Below are 14,214 nucleotides of genomic sequence, written 5' to 3' on the forward strand. Positions count from 1 at the left end.
CGGATCAGCGTGGTGCACTGGCTGCAGCGTGCTGGCCACGGCGGCCATTGGAGGGTGAACCAACGGCAAAAGGAAGACCTTTCTCTCTCTCTCTCTCTCTCTCTCTCTCTCTCTCACTGTCCCCTCTGCCTGTCCAAAAAAAAAAAAGTGTAATATTGTCTCTTGTACATGACCTTCACTCACATGTCTCTTCCTGAAGTTACCTAGTTCATAACTGCCAAACACCTGCTCCTCCTTAAAGGATGTTACCGCAGTTCTAAAAGTCAGACCCCTAGCACACCACCTCTGGGTGTGAAGCTTTCTTCCAATAGTTTCCTGAGAGCCTTCTTCACATCCTTGTTCCTTAGGCTATAAATTAGGGGTTCAACACTGGAGTCACCACTGTTCAGAACACAGATATGTTCCTTTGTGGTCTTGGAGTTTGGCAGCATGTAGGTCAATATTCCAGATCCATAGAAGAGAACAACAATGAGATGAGAGGTATAGGTGGAACAAGCCTTGAGCCTCCGCATCTGTGTGTGATGCCCAGACTGCATCTGGGGCACAGTGGAGATGATATTCCAGGAGGAGATTAGGATGAAAAAGACAGGAGCTAGGAGGATCACCACGCCCATTTCAAAGATGGCCATTTCTGTGCCATAGGTAACTGCAGAAGCCAGCTTCCGAGGAGCAGAAGGCTCACAGAAGTAGTGACTGACTATGTTCTGACCCTGATAGGGAAGACAGAAAGTAAAGGTGGTATCTACCAGAGACACTAGTGCCCTAATAGTGCAGGACCCTACAGCCAGCTGGACACACACCCAATGTGTCATGACGGTGGAGTAATGCAGGGGCTTGCAGACAGCCACGTACCAACCATAGGACATCATTGCCTGCAGTGCACACTCTATACCCCCAAGTAGAAGGAAGACAAAAAGGAGACTGTTTTCACTTTTACCAGGAGGTGAACAAACACTTGAGGGACACTGCTGGTAGAAATACAGATATCTGTGTAAGAAAGTTTTCTTAGAAAAAAAGTACATGGGGGTATAGAGTTGAGAATCCATGGGGGTGAGAATGATGATGAGTAGGTTCCTTCCTTCAACCTTGGCAGACAGCAAAGAACCAGAAGAATGTTTTGGGATTCAATGTCATTTGGGAAAAACCGACACTGAGAAGATCCTAACGGGTGCTTGTGCCCAGGTCAGTGATGCAGACAGAGGCGTTGGACCTGTGTGCCAAACGGAATTCCAAGGTCCCATTTGAGCAGTTCTATACCCCAGCTAGCATCACCAGTGGCTGGTAAGAGTGGCATCAGGTGGTAAGGCAAGCTCAGGAGCAGACCGGCCTTGCAGGGCTGGCTTTGTTCCTACCCCCCAGGTTACACAGGTCTTGGAGGGCTGTGAATTCTATGTATGAACTAGCATTGTGTCATGGGACTAAACACTTGGGCTTATCCAAGCCCCTGGAAGGGATTTTAGGGATGATTTTTTAAGGTAATTTTTAGATACTTCCATAGTTCATTCTGAAAAACTCATTAATTTTGTGACAAATAAGTGCTTGTGGACTACTTTAAACCTGGTGGAAACACACTGAGCACACCTGATGCAAACATTGATTTAGGGCACCATCTAGTGGTGAAATAGCAGAAGTGTTCATAGGTTCAGAGAAATCACCTGCATAGAATTTCTGGAAAGACAGCCACAAACAAAGCCAGAGTATCATAACTAATCTTTCAATGCACACATGATGTCAACATCAACAACATCAGGAACTTCCAGGAAACTCAAGTATTTGGCATAGGGGTTAAGATGCCACTTAGTATGTTCACATCCCATATCAGAGTACAACTATCCAGACCAGAAAGGTCAAATGTCATCAATCTTGCTGACCACTACTGATTTCTTTATTCTATTTCTTCATGATTCAATCTTAGTACAGTGCATCCAAAAATTTGTCTGTTTCTTCTAAGTTACCAATTTTTTTTGCCATATAATTGTTCGTAGTAATCACTAACAGTACTTTGCATCTCTGTGGTGTGAATCTTAATGTTTCCCTTTTTATCACTAGTTTTATGTATTTGAATGCTTGGATGGAGACATCAACATAACATTTTTAAGGAAACTCAAGAAACTTCTAAAGAACACACAGAAATAATTTAATGCTTTAACAGAGAGTCTTGATAGAGAAATGGAAACTATTAAAGAAAATCAAACAGGAAACCTTTAACTGAAAATGACACTTAGCAAAATTAAAGATGTAATAGAAGGCATCAATAGTAGAACAGATGAATTGGAAGAAGAAATAAGTTCAGGCTTTTTGAAAACACCCAGTCAAGGAATGGTGAGAGTTTACAGGGAATTTGAGATGGAGGGAAAAGAGCAAACATTCAAATTATTAGGGGTCAGGAGAGTATTTGAGAATGCCAAAGGGGTTAAAAGCATATTCAAAGAGACAATAACAGGAAACTTTCCAAAGTTTGACTAAAGAGATGAAAGTTCTTTACAATCAAGGCTGTAAATCATTGAAGAAAAAGAAATTGAAGAGGATACAAAGAAATTGAAGATCTGCCATGTTTAAGTATTGGAAGAATCAATATACTTAAAATTTTCAAACTAGCTAAAGTCATATACAGATTCAATGCGATCCCCTATCAAGATACCAAAGGTATTTTTCACATATATAGAAGACACTACTAATATGTGTCTGTGAACACAAAAGAACATGAATAGCCAAAGCAATTTTGAGCAAAAAAGCACAAAGCAGAACGCATCACATCGCTGGACTTCAAAATGTATTGCTAAGCTACAATAATTAAAACAGTGTTGTGTTGGCGTAAACACAGACACGTGGACCAGCGGAGCAGAATAGAAACCCAAGAGGCTGACTGATCTTTGACAAAGGTGCTAAGAATACACATTGGGGCCGGTGCCGCAGCTCACTAGGCTAATCCTCCGCCTTGCGGCGCCGACACACCGGGTTCTAGTCCCAGTCAGGGCACCGATCCTGTCCCGGTTGCCCCTCTTCCAGGCCAGCTCTCTGCTGTGGCCAGGGAGTGCAGTGGAGGATGGCCCAAGTGCTTGGGCCCTGCACCCCATGGGAGACCAGGAGAAGCACCTGGCTCCTGCCATCGGATCAGCGCGGTGCGCCGGCCGCAGCACGCCTACCGCAGCGACCATTGGAGGGTGAACCAACGGCAAAAAGGAAGACCTTTCTCTCTGTCTCTCTCTCACTGTCCACTCTGCCTGTCAAAAAAAAAAAAATAAAATAAATAAAAATAAAAAAAAGAATACACATCGGGAAAAGAACTGTTTTCAATAAATGTGGTGCTGGTAAAATTGGATATCCACATGAAGAAGAAGGAAACTAGACCTTTATCTTTCACTACATGTAGAAATCAACTTAAAATGGATTAGAGGTATAAATGTGAGACTTTAAACTTCAAAATTACTAGAAGAAAACATAGAAAACATAGGGAAGTACTTTAGTACACTGAGATGGGCAAGGATTTTTTGGATCAAAAATCCTGAAACACAGGAAATAAGAGCAAAAATATATACATAGAATTTCACCAAATAAAGAGCTTCTGGCACAGTAAAGGAAACAATAAAACATTGAAGAGACAGTCTAAATAAAATATCTTCAAGTTTTATATCTGACAAGGAGTTAATAACCAGAATCTCTAAGGAATTCAACTCAATAGCAATGCTTCAGTTAAAAAAATGTAAATTAGATAGATATATACAGATATTTCTCAAAGTGAGGGATACAACTGGCTGACAAATACATGGAAAAATACTCAATATCATTAATCATTAAGGAAATGCAAATAAAAAGTCAATGAAATATTACCTCACTCCAATTAGATTGGTTATTATCACAACAACAAAAGATAACAAATGTTAATGAGGAGGTGGTGAAAAGGGAACCCTTGCACACTGTTGGTTGGAATGTAAATTAGTACCATTATTGTGGAAAATAGCATGGAATTATTTAAAAAATTAAAAATAGAACCACCATCTATGATCCACTTATTCTGCTACCAGAATTTACCAAAGTAAATGAAATCAATATCTCACAAAGACATCTTATATTTACTGCACTCTTAAATTTATTGCAGCACCACTCACAGTAGTCAAATAATGGAAATAACCTAGTTGGCATTCCACTTACGAATGGATACAGAAGATGTGGTACTGTGGAGTAGTACTCAGCCACAAAAGGATGAAATCTTGTCCTTTGTGACAACACAGGTGAAACTGGAGGTAATTATGTTAAGTGCAGTAAACTAAGCACAGAGAGACAAGTGTCACAAGATTTTATTTTTATGTGAAGTCAAAAAAAGGGAGATCTCATAGAAGGTAAAAGTATCATGGTGGTTTCCAGAAATTTGGGAGGGAGGAAGGAGGATGGAAAATATGATTACTGGGTAATAAAATATTTATTTATTTATTTTTTTTTATTAAACTTTTATTTAATGAATATAAATTTCCAAAGTATAGCTTGTGGGTTACAATGGCTTCCCCCCTCCCATAACTTCCCTCCCGCCCGCAACCCTCCCCCCTCCCGCTCCCTTTCCCCTTCCATTCATGTAAAGATTCATTTTCAATTCTCTTTGTATACACAAGATCAATTTAGTATATATTAGGTAAAGGTTTCAACATTTTGCCCATATAGCAACATCGAGTGAAAAAACTACCATTGGATTACTAATTATAGCATTAAATAGCAATGTACAGCACATTAAAGACAGAGATCCTACATAATTTTTTTTTTCAAAATAATTAATTTTCTATGCCATTTCCATTTTAACACCAGGTTGTTTTTTTTTTTTTCATTTCCAATTCTCTTTATATACAGAAGATCACTTCAGTATATAATTAGCAAAGACCTCATCAGTCTGCGCCCACACAGAAACGCAAAGTATAAAAATACTGTTTCAGTACCAGTCATAGCATCACTTGGCTTTAGACGACACATTAGGGACAGATCCCGCATGGGGTGTAAGTACACAGTGACTCCTGTTGCTGACTTAACAATTTGACACTCCTGTTCATGGCGTCAGTAATCTCCCTAGGCTCTAGTCATGAGTTGCCAGGGCTATGGAAGCCTTTAGAGTTCCGATAGGGTCATAGTCAAAGTGGAGGTTCTCTCCTCCCTTCGGAGAAGGGTATCTCCTTCTTTGATGGCCCCGTTCTTTCCACTGGGATCTCACTCACAGAGATCATTCATTTAGGTCTTTTTTTTTTTTTTCCCATGATATCTTGGCTTTCCATGCCTGCTATATTCTCACGGGCTCTTCAGCCAGATCTGAATGCCTTGAGGGCTGATTCTGAGGCCGGAGTGTTGTTTAGGACATCTGCCATCCTATGAGTCTGCTGTGTATCCCACTTCCCATGTTGGATCTTTCTCTCCCTTTTTGATTCTATCAGTTAGTATTAGCAGATACTTGTCTTGTTTGTGTGATCTCTTTGACTCTTAGACCTATCAGAGCTATCAATTGTGAGCTGAAATTGATCACTTGGACTAGTGCGATGGCATTGGTACATGCCATCTTGATGGAATTGTGTTGGAATCCCCTGCACATTTCTAACTCCACCATTTGCGGCCAGTCCGATTGAGCATGTTCCAAATTGTTCATCTCCTCCCTCTCTTTTTCCACTCTTAGATTTAACAGGGATCACTTTTCAGTTAAAATTTAAACACCTGAGAATAATTGTGTGTTAATTACTGAGTTCAACCAATAGTACTAGAACAACAACAACAACAACAAATACCAAAAAGGATAAAGTATTACATTGTACATCTAAAGTCAGGACAGGAGCTGATCAGTTCATTGTTGCTTATAGTGTCCATTTCACTTAACAGGTTTCCTCTTTGGCGCTCAGTTGTCATCGATCAGGGAAAACAAATGATATTTTTCTCTTTGGGACTGGCTTAATTCACTCAGCATGATGTTTTCCAGATTGCTCCATCTTGTTGCAAATGACTGGGTTTTGTTGTTTCTTACTGCTGTATAGTATTCTATGGAGTACATGTCCCATAATTTCTTTATCCAGTCTACTGTTGATGGGCATTTGGGTTGGTTCCAGGTCTTAGCTATTGTGAATTGAGCTGCAATAAACATTAATGTGCAGATGGCTTTTTTATTTGTCAAATTAAATTCCTTTGGGTAAATTCCAAGGAGTGGGATGGCTGGGTTGTATGGTAGGGTTATGTTCAGGTTTCTGAGGAATCTCCAGACAGACTTCCATAGTGGCTTAACCAGTTTGCATTCCCACCAACAGTGGGTTAGTGTCCCTTTTTCCCCACATCCTCTCCAGCATCTGTTGTTGGTAGATTTCTGAATGTGAGCTATTCTCACCGGGGTGAGATGGAACCTCATTGTGGTTTTGATTTGCATTTCTCTGATTGCTAGTGATCTTGAACATTTTTTCATGTGTCTGTTGGCCATTTGGGTTTCCTCTTTCGAAAAATGTCTATTGAGGTCCTTGGCCCATCTCTTAAGTGGGTTGTTTGTTTTGTTGTTGTGGATTTTCTTGATTTCTTTGTAGATTCTGGTTATCAATCCTTTATCTGTAGTATAGTTTGCGAATATTTTTTCCCATTCTGTTGGTTGGATTACTGGGTAATAAAATATTTAGATGCAAGTAAGACATTTTGAGTCTCTACTGCATAGTAGAATGACTATAGATAATTTTAATTTACTGTATACTTCTCTATTTTACAAAATACAAACTGAAAGATTGGATTTTTAATGTTTCTACTATAAAGAAATGTTAGGGCTGGCGCCGTGGCTCACTTGGCTAATCCTCCACCTGCGGTGCCAGCATCCCATATGGGCACCAGGTTCTAGTTCCGGTTGCTCCTCTTCCAGTCCAGCTCTCTGCTGTGGCCTGGGAGGGCAGTGGAGGCACCCGCATGGGAGACCAGGAGAAAACACCTGGTTGGTGCAGCGCGCCGGCTGTAGTGGCCATTTTAGGGTGTGTGTGTAAACCAATGGAAGGAAGACCTTTCTCTCTGTCTCTCTCTCTCACTGTCTAACTCTTCCTGTCAAAAAAAAATGTTAAATGCTTGAGGATAGAGATGTATTTACTCTGGACATTACACAATGTATACATGAATCAAAACATCACATGATACTCAGATATGTAAAATTAATATGTCTTAAAATAAAAACTTTAAAAAATATTAAAATAAAATAATGGAAGAAAATAAGTTAAAAATTATTGTGATATTTTGATAGGAATAGACTTTAAAAGCCTTTTAAGAAACTACAATGAGGCCGGCGCCACGGCTCAATAGGCTAATCCTCCGCCTTGCGGCGCTGGCACACCGGGTTCTAGTCCCGGTCAGGGCACCGATCCTGTCCCGGTTGCCCCTCTTCCAGGCCAGCTCTCTGCTGTGGCCAGGGAGTGCAGTGGAGGATGGCCCAAGTGCTTGGGCCCTGCACCCCATGGGAGACCAGGAGAAGCACCTGGCTCCTGCCATCGGATCAGCGCGGTGCGCCGGCCGCAGCGCGCTACCGCGGTGGCCATTGGAGGGTGAACCAACGGCAAAAAGGAAGACCTTTCTGTCTCTCTCTCTACTGTCCACTCTGCCTGTCAAAAATAAAAAAAAAAAAGAAAAAAAACTACAATGAATAATATATACACAGTTATTACATATACTCAAAGACTTCTGTGAGATAATATCATGAGCAATGTTAGAAGATAACCATGAAATGGGAAAAATATTTGGAGATGATGCCAGACAATAGTTAAATAGTTTTGTTACACTAAGAATCTGTATAATAAACTATGAAAGGTAGCTTCAAGAAATAATGGGTCAGTGACATGAACAGAATATTTATAGAGAAGTAACGTACATTACTACTAAGTACCAGAAAATATTCAATGTTATTATAACTCTGTAATTACAATTACCACATTGAGATACACATTTTTCACCTAGGTTAACAGCTAAGACTTTAACAAGAAAAATTATAATAAAAATAAGACTAGAACTTGAGCATTTAGTACATAACAGACATTATTTTAAAGGTTTTATATGATTACAACCTCCTAATAACATTATGATACAGATATTATTGCTATCTTGCAAATGGAGAAACTTAGAGAAGTTATATTACTTTCCAAAAATCACACAATTGATATTTCAGAATGCAAAGAACAAGACACATTTACAAATGCAAGTTGGTAGGAAAAATAGTACAATCTTTCTGGAAAATAATTTTGCTGAATTTACTAAAAGACTTAAGTAGTCATATGCTGTGACCGAGTTCTCAACAGTATAGAGCAGACATAAATTTGCATTTTTCTATTGTTTTTTTTTCCCTACAAGGAGGACAATACTTATTTATAACCTTCTAGGATGTTAATTGGTCCATTTTTATTAACGGGTAGGGTCACTGTGCTTTAAAATGTCATGCCTATTTGTATTTTCTTTCTTGGTGGGACTGGACAGACAAGTTGAATAAGGTTCCTTTTAACCACCTTCCTTGCTTTCTTCTCTCATTGTTGTACAAGATCTCAGTGTCATCTCTTTGTTCTTCCATATCATGTTGTCAACTACAAAGTAATATGATGATAGAGTGAGGATTTTAGATGTAAAAGAACTTGAATTTCTTGAAAAAATTTAGGCCATTCTAAGTGCTTAACCCAAACTGAGGAGAGCTCTGAGCTTCAGGAGCATTTAGTTAGCATTAGCACAATTAATTAAAAATTATGCATTATTTTCATTCTTTTCTAGACCAAGACTAGAATGGTAGGGGTTCCTGAGTCTGCAAGGCCTATTATAATGCAATACTTCCATAGTTACTCTGATTTTGAAATTCACTTCTTAGAGTCCTTTATAAAAGAATATTTTAAATTGCAAAAAAATTAATGAGCAAGTATGTTCATCACACTACATAATTAAATAATAGAAACAATTTAAACAAACAATAGAGGATTAGACAAATTACACATTTGTATTATGTGAAACTAAGCTATGACTAAAACAATATTTATGAACGATTTACTTGACATTGAAATACTGTTTACATATTCCTAATTGAAACATATAGAACTCAAAATTTTCTGCCTAGTGTGATTTCAGGTGGATGTAACTGCAGCAGTGGAAGGAGGTAGCATATGGACATAATGTCAATCTTATGTGAGCACAATACAAAGATATTTCTCTTAACCTACACCTTTCTTAGCTCCTCTAATAATGACTCTGTCCTTTGTTCTAGGCCCTGTCTAGTGCACTTGGGCCTCATTCCTTTGTAATCATAACCCCTACTCTACCACCAATGGCTCTACTCCCAACATGTGTGTACTGATGGTCCTCTTCCCCACTTAATGCTGTATAATTGTTCAAACCTGGTAAATGCCACTCTTAGGATCATTGGTTACTATCCTCACTCTGTCTTTTATGACCTTGTCTAAATATGATCAGAGTCGGTAAACTTGGAAGGCTTCCATAGCCTTGGCAACTCATGACAACAGCCTAGGATGGTTATTGGCGCCATAAACTAGAGTGTCAATTTGTTGGGTCAACAACAGGAGCCACTGTGCACTTGCTCCTCATGTGGGATCTCTGTCCTTAATGTGCTGTACATTGTGATTTAATGCTATAACTAGTACTCAAACAGTATGTTTCACTTTGTGTTTCTATGTGGGTGCAAACTGTTGAAATCTTTATACTAAATTGATCTTCTGTATATAAAGAGAATTGAAAATGAATCTTGATGCAAATGGAAGGGGAGAGGGAGCGGGAGAGGGGAGGGTTGCGGGTGGGAGGGAAGTTATGGGAGGGGGAAGCCATTGTAATCCATAAGCTGTATACTGGAAATTTATATTCATTAAATAAAAGTTAAAAAAAATAAACAATAAATAAAATTAAAAAAAAACAATTCAGTGTTTCTACTGGTCTTGACATGCCATCAGATGAGAAAATATTGGCAAGATTATTAGGGAGAGGGGAAGAAAAGTCACAAATTAAACAAAGAAGGGGATGACTGGGAATAGAATGAGAGTAAGCTGGTTTGAATATTTTCATAGATTTATTCTTTAAAATTAAACTGTTTTGTTTAAATAGCTGGTTCTTAGGGTTAAATCTTTTGCAACTGATACTGTCAAAGTCTTACACACAGTGGATCTACCTTGTCAAACCATGATTACAACGAGAAGTTACCTTCAAAGAGGAAGAACCCCGGTTCTTCCCCTACGGAGACGCAGGCAGAAGTTCCATGGAGTCATTATTGGCCCTTTGGTTGAGGATTGTTATGCCTGTGTTGGGCTGGGTTTAGAAGACAGAAAGTGGGTGTGGAGGATACAGAATAATTCATTTTAAGCATGAAGGCTTTTTGGAATCGGTAGAGAAATCTAGATTTTTCTCTCAGTTCCCTATAGGTTTATTCCATCTGCTCTTCTAAAATATACATTAGATTAGACAATGCCTGTTTCTGGGACCTGTCATCCTGTTCCATACCCAGTGACATATTTTATTTTTAGAGCAGTGAACTCTCAAGTTTATCTTAAATCCAGAGAAAAGGTTAAAAAAAAGTGACATAAAGGCTGACAGTAAAATATAATTTTCTTTGAGAAGATTCTTGACCCTGAGGTCAGATTCATAGTCACCTGGGAAGATTTCACCCTCCACATTTGCATGGAAGAATAATATTTTAATGACAAATCAGAAAGATTAGTGGGGCTTATCTTTTAATGCTGTAACCCAAGGGTCAGCAAGAACCTCTTCCATATGACAAGCCATGTTCATCTGTGACTCTCATTCATCTTTCTGTCTCCAGCTACTTTGGCTTATGTAAAATCAATTCAGGCAATGTGTGTTTGACACTTATATGCCATGATTGGTATTATTTGGTGTGAATAGAAATGATTCAAATGCAGCTTCTGCTCTAGAATATCTTATAGTGACCGAGATATACAAATCATTACAATACAATTTGTTAAGACCTATGGTAGAGGTAAGTACGTGATGTACTGCACTTGTGTATCTAAGACTAGGTATGTGTGAGTGTGTGCATTTGTGTATATCTATGTCTGTATGTGTTGGAGAAGGGACTGGGGAAAGGAGAAAACCCAAGAATTGAAGAATGAAGAGGGAGCCCACATCTAACCAGAAACAGGTAAGGGTAGAAAAGTTGTAAATTTGAGTTTTGTCATATAGGTTATACATAGTTGGAACAAGCTGGTTTTTTTTTAAGAGTGACTACCTAAAAAGTGAACAAGTAGCAATGCTAAAAAGGTAAAGGTACCAAACAACTAAATAGAAGTACAGTGGGACTTCCTTCCCACTGCCACAGTCAACATGAGTGCTGAGACCAATTATGAGTTGAAAGCTGTCATCACTTTGACTCAAAGACCCATCCTGACCCTGAGGCCACAGGATTTAGGTTAGATCAGATGTTGTGTTTTATCCCCTTTTTAAAAACACTCCTGGGAATTTCTGTAGCCCAACAGTTCTTAATCTGGAATTCAGAGTGTTCTTCAATTTGGATGTGAAATCCCATTTCCTTATTTTTACTTTCTTCTAACTTAGATTTGACAGTTCCTTCTCATTTGGATACATCGATAGTAGAAGTACTTATGACTGTCAGAAATTGAAATACAATATATTTTTTATACTACATTGCATTTGTTGAAGATACCTCCAAATATTTAGGGTCATATTATTTTGTAATGAATGTGGTTGTTAGATCCATTACTATATTTATAACTTTTAGGTTTGAATAAAGATACATTTTGTCTTTTTATTTTGTGTTAGTAAAACCCATATATTGTTGTCTTTTTAGATCTCCAAAGTTTATTTAATTATTTTAAATTTACTTCTTCATTTGAGAGGAAGGGACTGAGGAATGGAAGGAAGAGGGGAGAGAGAGTTAGAATTAGAGAGAGGGAGAGAGGGAGGGAAGGAGGTAGAGAGAGAGGGAGAGAGGGGAGGAGAGAGGGAGAGAGAGAAAGTAATTATCTTCTAGCTTACTCCTCAAATGCCTGCAAGGAAACCTGTAACTCAAACTCAATTCAGGTTTCCTTTGTGGGTGGCAGAGACTTATCTACTCAAGTCATAACTTATTGTTTCCCAGGATGCAAGCTAACACGAAAGTGGAATTGGTAACCAAACAGGGATGAAACACAGGCACTGAGACATGGGATGTGGTATCCTGAGATATTCCTTGGTTCCCCAGCATTTACTCCATTGTGTTTCAGTATTTGAATGTAAGAATTACAAAATTCGGGGGGCGCTGTGGTGTAACAGGTTAATGCCCTGGCCTGAAGTGCTGGCATCCAATATGGGCGCCGGTTCTAGTCCTGGCTGATCCTTTTCCGATATGGCTCTTTGCTATGGCCTGGGAGAGCAGTAGAAGATGGCCCAAATCCTTGGGCCCCTGCACCTGCGTGGGAGACCAGGAAGAAGCTTGTAGCTCCTCACTTCAGATTGGTGCAGTCTGGCCCTTGAGGCCATCTTGAGAGTGAACCAGCGGATGGAAGACCTTTCTCTCTGTCTCTACCTCTCTCTGTAACTCTGTCTTTCAAATAAATAAAAAAAACTAAAAAAAATTTATAAAATCCTTTGAGAAACATTTGTTATTTCCTAAAACTTGTAAAGTATATATTTTTAATCATTATCCTTATCATTTATATGAGATCCTTCTCTAGGTTCTTTGTATTTTGGTGTTTTTCAATCTTTCTGTATCATAAAGAATAAAAATGTAACAGACATTAATCACTTACAGTGACCTAGGTATTATGCTATTGCTCATCCTTGTGTACCTGTGTGTGTCTTTAAGGTGTGAAATGAAGAGCATGGATACAATGAAGCAGAGTACAAGAGCTCCAACATTCTTCTCACATGCCTTTTAGAGACTGTGGATCATTGTCTATTGGGATATACCTTCAAAAACGTTAATATGTAATTTTGAAAGCCAACAAGAAATAGTAGAATAACAAAAATAAGAAGTTGTAATGCATCCTAGGCCTGAAGGATCAAGAAAGGGAGTAGAACATGAGATGGTAGCTGTATGTAAAGGCTCAGAGAAGAGCTGCGATTTAGGTTCCATGCAGCCAGGATGCCACGCTTAAAAGTATTTCAAGCTCATTCTCCACCTGCCCTTCTAATCCTCTGCTATTTTATTCCAGTTGGAAGCCAAGAACAAAGGAACCTGTTGGTAGAATCTGTAAAGACAACAAACATTCCTAAGTACACAGTGAGGTCACAAATGCTAGAGGACACATATAAAAGGGTCAATGCACAGTGAAGAATATCTCTTTATCTGCAGCATCCACTTTTTCTTGATCCAGTTGTTAGTTCATGTTGCTAACACAGACAGAATGTAAGATTCTGTTAAAAACTTTATCATTGCAATGTGGTCTCAAGCAAGTCACACTTCTACTTGTTGTTCAGGAGAATAGCTCTTACCAGTATTATTTCTATAAGATATGGGAGGAGAAAGGGCAAAATAAAGATCACATAATTAGCAGGAAACAATTGCTCTAGGTCCTGATTCTGGTCACCAAATCTAAATTGTTGATTATTGCTTCCTATTTCACCACTCGTTTGTGGATTTCTTCCTTTCTTAGCTTCAGCTTGCTGGCATTTTAAAATGTGTTCTGTGTGGGTGATCCTGTGCCTGGCTGGGAGACTGCCTGCCCTGCCCCTGCGGCAGTTTAAGAGGGCATGGCACACCATGCCTCGGGAGATGGCCTGACTGCTGGCAGGCAGCAAGAGCCCCAGGCACATTTCCCCCACCCTCGCTCCCTGCTGAAGGGCCTTGTAATCACCAATCAGGAAAATAGATCTGGGCATGGCCCAGGCCCATCAGGACCACCTGGGAGTCTACCTAGGCTACGTGACCTTCAAGCTGATTAGAGAAGCATAGTGGCATCAATATCGGCTTTATCCTATAGAATTAGTGTTGCCCTCTGCCTATCCTTTAAAAGTGTGCTTGATTGTTAATGAAGTGGACATGTTCACGGAAAGTTGTCCCTGGTGCTTCTTGTTGAAGAATGCTGTCGCCCCACCATCCTGATAGTGCGCAGCCTTGCAGGATGAGTCCACGGTAACAGTGACCTAAAATTTCTTTCCTGTAGTGTTTGCATCTTGATGATGTCTTTTTAAGTTTCCCTTTCACATGGCTGTTGTCCAGGGGAGCATGATCCAGCATAGTGGAGAGTCCTCTGGATTTCAAATCCAGTCTTCTTGACATTGGCAAGCAGAGGATTAGAAGGG

The 14,214-nt window shown here is 39.3% G+C and overlaps 1 pseudogene; it reads right to left on the reverse strand.

Moving 5' to 3' along the window:
- Nucleotides 1-263: 263 nt before the first annotated feature.
- On the reverse strand, nucleotides 264-13,791 carry LOC133763762 (olfactory receptor 2D3-like; annotated as a pseudogene).
- Between the last annotated feature and the right edge of the window lie 423 nt (nucleotides 13,792-14,214).

The sequence above is a fragment of the Lepus europaeus genome, chromosome 7, assembly GCF_033115175.1.
Source record: "Lepus europaeus isolate LE1 chromosome 7, mLepTim1.pri, whole genome shotgun sequence".
NCBI classification, from domain to species: Eukaryota; Metazoa; Chordata; class Mammalia; order Lagomorpha; family Leporidae; genus Lepus; species Lepus europaeus.